The sequence below is a fragment of the Endocarpon pusillum genome (assembly GCF_000464535.1).
Source record: "Endocarpon pusillum Z07020 unplaced genomic scaffold scaffold3870, whole genome shotgun sequence".
Classification (NCBI taxonomy): domain Eukaryota; kingdom Fungi; phylum Ascomycota; class Eurotiomycetes; order Verrucariales; family Verrucariaceae; genus Endocarpon; species Endocarpon pusillum.
In genome coordinates, this window is record NW_006916370.1 from 20685 (window position 1) to 26171 (window position 5487).

Consider the following 5487-nt stretch of genomic DNA (forward strand, 5'->3'; position numbering starts at 1 on the left):
GTAATAATTTATAGCCTTTTTGTTAGAATACTCCTTAGTATTATAAGGAGCTATATAATGCCTATAATATATAAGTTATCTATATTACTTACTTAGGTGTTTATAACCTTAATAGTTAACTTATATATTATAGGCATTATATAGCTCTTTATAATACTAAGGAGTGTTCTAATAAAGAGGCTATGAATTACTACTATTATATAGTCTATATATAGCTAAGGTACTAAGCATAGTCGCCCTTTTATAAGGTAAAACAGACTAAGAAATTACGTCTAGTTAAGAATAAATAACTAAGTTATTAATCTTATTAAAATGCCTTGCCTTTAGTAGAATCTTAGAACGCTCTGATAAGGGCTATTAAGTGTATAAGTCTTGCTAGTGACTTAATAGACTCTAGCTATAATAACAGTATAGTAATATTCTTAACTCTGCTAACAAGGCGCTTAAGAAGCGATAGTCTTTAGCGCCTTATAGATGCTGAATTTAAGGATAAGGCCTTTACTAAAGCTAAATATAGCCGCCCGCCTAAAAAGCTTACTACTATAGGCCCTAATAATTCTTAAGAGAATAGCCCTAACGAAGAAGTTATAATATATTAGACATTAAAACTCTATTAATTCTATAGTATAATATATAGAAGGAGAGGGTAAGCATTATAATCCTACTCTTTGAAGACAACTATATTCTTAACTATAATATTATAGTTATTTAGGAGCTGTAGTATAACCTATAAATGTATATCTTGCTTAACGCTTATAAAAGAGGCTTTACTTTGCTTTATCACCTAAGAGAAGACACTAGTATATGTTTTTATATCAAAAATAATATAGACATTAATAGTTAGGAGGTCTATTACAAATTTCCTAACATTATATTACTAGCAATTTGAACACGTTTTAGTAGTAAGCTAATAATAATACACATTTATAATATATATAATAGATCACCTGCCTTATACTTAGTAATAGAGGCGCTCTTTATAATATTAATGCTTTATAACCTTCTAGTTAGGCTAGGGGAGCATGTCTTATTAAGAGACTTTAACTTACATTATTTATATTAGAGCAGAACCTTATACAGTACTAAGTATAAAGTAGCAAAGCAATTAATTAATCTTACTAGAACTAATTCTTCTCTTAAGCATTATTATCTAAGAGGCAAAGGGCCTCTACTTAACTATTAATCTAGTATTCATTTCTGCCTTATTAACTTTACGACTTAATTACTACTAAGTAAAACATGACTTATGTTAATTAGCTGACTACCTTCCTTTCTTGACTCAGTTACGTATAAAGAGCACGCCTTATACAAAGAGGCTAAGGAGGGCCTAAAAGCTTATTAATATGAGTAAGGTAACAGAAATAACTATAATAGCATTACTAAAGAGGTATACTACTAAAGAGATATCTTAACACACCTAAGATAATTAATACTTGTGTAGCAGAGATTTAAGACTATCTTAATAAGATTATTAGTAAAGCAGTTTTGTAGGCATAACAAAATACTTATAATAAGTCTTTCTAAACCCTAAAGTACTTAGAGGCAGTAAGGAATACCTGTTAACTTTGTAATATATAAATATTAATAAGACAGAAAGAGGACTAGGCGTAATATTAATAAGCAAATAACTATAAAAAGTAAGCTATTAATAAAGCTAAGTAGATCAACTTTAGAATAAAAATCAAATATACTTATAATAATCTTAGGGATTTATAGAAAGTTGCTAAATAAATAAAAGCTAATAGCTATCACTTATATAATTCCCTTAAGTTTATATTACTAGTAATCTAGGGCATTATAACACATATCTTTAATGACTAGATTAAGGTGCTTAAAGCCGCCTTCTTCCTGCTATTACCGAAGGTACTACTTAATAATATCAAAGACATAGTATACCTGTAGACATATTATTACCTTATAGCCATTACTAAAGAGGAGGTATAGAACGCTATTTAGTACACAAGGGCAGACAGAGCCCCAGGCCCTAATAGGATCCTTAATAGAATTCTTTAGGCCTGTATTAACTAGCTTATACCTGTGCTTACCTACTTATTCTCTGCCTGCATATTACTAGGATACTACCCTTATGCTTTTCAAAAGGCCTATACACTAGCTCTAAGAAAACCTAATAAACTGGACTACTTATCTCCTAAGGCCTATAAACTAATAGTCTTGCTTAATACAATAGGTAAGACGTTAGAGTCTATTATAATGTAATGAATTACCTTCTTAGCTAAGCAATATAATGCTCTTTTAGAGATATAGATAAGAGTAAAGAGTAACTGCTTAATTAAGATAGCGCTAAAGCTCTTTACTAAATAGATATATATAGTCTAGAACTAAGGGAAAAATAAGGTGGCTTCTCTGCTAAGCATAGATATAGCGGGCGCCTTTAATACAGTATTATATTAATAGTTAATTTATAATCTAAGGAAGTGTAAGATCTCTTTTATAATTACTAAATAGGTAATAAGCTTCTTATTAAATAAGGCTTTTATATTCTTTATAAGTAATAAGACATTTAAGAGATTTAAGATCTATATAAAGATCTCTTAGAGCTTTCTAGTCTTGCTTATTCTATATCTCTTTTATAACGCAAATCTATTAAATATTACTAATTAATAAGGGACTAAAGTAAGCGCTTTTAACTTTATTAATAATATTAATATACTTGTGTTTAGCTAAAGTACAAAGAAGAACTATAAATGCCTAAAGCAGTTATATAATAAGTGCTTATATTAGGCCCGCTATTATAATACTATCTTTGTATTACAAAAGTATAAGCTAATTCACTTTATAAGAAACCTAAAGAAGTTTAATATAGAAGAAACAATTAATATAGCCAGCACCTTAATAATAATAAAAACGAATATTAAAGTACTAAGACTTTAAATTAATACTCAATTAAAATAGGGCTCTTCTTTTATACATAAGACGTATTTATACTATTATTATTAAACTAGTAATAACTTATATATTAGATATTTAGCATCTTTCTAATAAGTTATAAAGCATAAAATCAAATATTACTAAACTCTTTTCTATCCAGAATAGGTGCTTACACATAATAGCTAGGGCCTATAAGGCCACACCTATCCTAGTCTTTAAAGCAGAGACTTATTCCTTATCTCTTTTGTTACTACTTAATAGTATTTAGATAAACTCTTATTATAGACTTATAGTCACAGACATAAGACAACTTATTTATAAAAGCTGCCTCTGAATTATTAAGAAGCTTAACTTATAGTAAGGACGCCTCTGTTATACTATTACAATATTAGGTACTAGAAAGCATAACTAGTATAAATAATGCCTTCTTAAACTTAATATAAAGACAAAGCTAAACTAAGCCTTAAAATGCTCTTTACTATAAGAAAAGCCCTTATAAGAAGCGGCTATATTACTTATAAAAGCATAATAATAATACTAGTCTTATTATTAAATAGTTAGAACGTCTTAGTTAGAGAACTAGCGATTATTATAAAGCGCCTACCTAGTAATACTTTAGCAAGCCTTAAGTCTTATATAAAGTAAGGAAATTAATAAGCAGAGATTAAAGATATATTAAGGCTTAGCTAAAGTATAAAGCTTTCTTATTATATAGCTAAGGACTAACAAAATAGGCTTTACAGACTTTCTCTTTAAATAGAATATTTCAGACATCCCTTTACTATCCTGTAGGTGTGGTTAGAGAAGACAGACTACCTAATACATAGTTATAGACTGCCCGCTGCTCTTAGACAGACACAAGATGCTTGCCGCTGCTGGCACAACAGATTACCACTGTCTCTTTAACGATCCAAAGGCCCTTAAGATAGTAACGCTTTAGCTAATAAAGGCTGAGGCCCTCTCTCAGTTCTTGTTTGCAGCTGAACAACTTTGCGCCTAATTACACTGCAGCTATAGAGCCCTGTGCACACTGTTAAAGCGCCCTGAAGAACTTGTTTACTTACTAGTAGTAAGGTTTTTTCCCTAGAAAGGTTTCCTTACGTTTGTTCTTGTTTGTTATTAAGAGTTATAACTACTCTTAATTATATATATCCCTTGCATAGACTAGCCTTAGGCTAGGACTATATTAGTATAAGAATCAAATAAATTTATAAATTATTTTACTTTATAAATTCTACTATAGAGTTTTAAGCTAAGTAGTAATACGTATTAATTCTTAATTATAATTATGTTTAACTATTTATAATTTATATATAACTTTAATTTTCTGTTAGGTTTTAATATAAGAAGTATTAGTTATCCGGCTAAAGATATTAAAGATCTAAAAAATCTTTTCTTTAGATTTTTATCTAGGTATTCTCTAGTTTCCTCTAGTTTTTTTTTTAAAAAATTAATATATTAGTTTAAATACTAGTTTAATTCTAAGTTCTAAAAATATCTTATAGTTCTAAGATTAGTATTTAGGCAAGGTTATACTTTTCTTATCTTTCTTAAATAACTCCTTAAATTTCTTATAACATGGTTCATAAGCGTCCCGCGTATATAAGCGTCCCGCGCACTTTTTTTTAAAATAATAGTCTTTTGACTATTAGCTAAAATTAAATTATGATTACATAATTAAAGTTATTCTTAATATGATAGAATACTTTTTAGGGTTAAAGTTATTTATATAAGCTAAGAAATATTAATTTGAAATATTACAAAAACGTAAAATATGCTTTAAATCACTCTTTATAAGACTAATAAAATCCTTATAAAGTATCAGAGAACTAAAAAAATATATATATGAGTTAGAAGTATACTAAAGTACTACCTAGATTAATACTATAATTAAACCCAGATAGATTAATAAGATATAATAATTTAGTACTTATAGCTACTTTCACAATCTCTGATTAAGACTAAGAAAGACAGCTAATTAGAGCGTATTAAAAAGACAGATTAATAAGGGAAATTAAAAAGAAATCTGAAAACTACCTAGCGTTCAAAATATAAGATAGCAGACTAATCTTATATAAAGGACTAGTATATATAGCCAACTCTGCAAAGGATATAATACTTTATAAGTATTACAAAGAAATACTAGCTAGACATTAAAAGATTAATAAGATACTTAAATAAATTTTAAGATTATATTACTTTCTACAGATAAATAAATTCGTCTAAGAATAAATAAATAAGTATAATATATATTAGAAAATAAAGTACTTAAGACACAAACTATATAATAAAATATAGTTATTAAAAGTACTAGAGGGAGCTTAAGAAGTAATAATAATAGACTTTATTATAAAGCTACTATTATTATAAGACTAAATAATAAAAGTAAAGTATAATAGTATTCTAGTTATTACTAATAGACTTACGAAATATGCTTACTTTATACTATACCTTAAATCTTTAATAACTAAAAATATAACTTATATATTTTTATAATATATTTATATAAATTATAAGATATTATCTAAAATAATTTCTAATTTATACTAAACAAACTTAAATATAAATAAGAGACTATTAAGATCGGAAGAGCGTCGT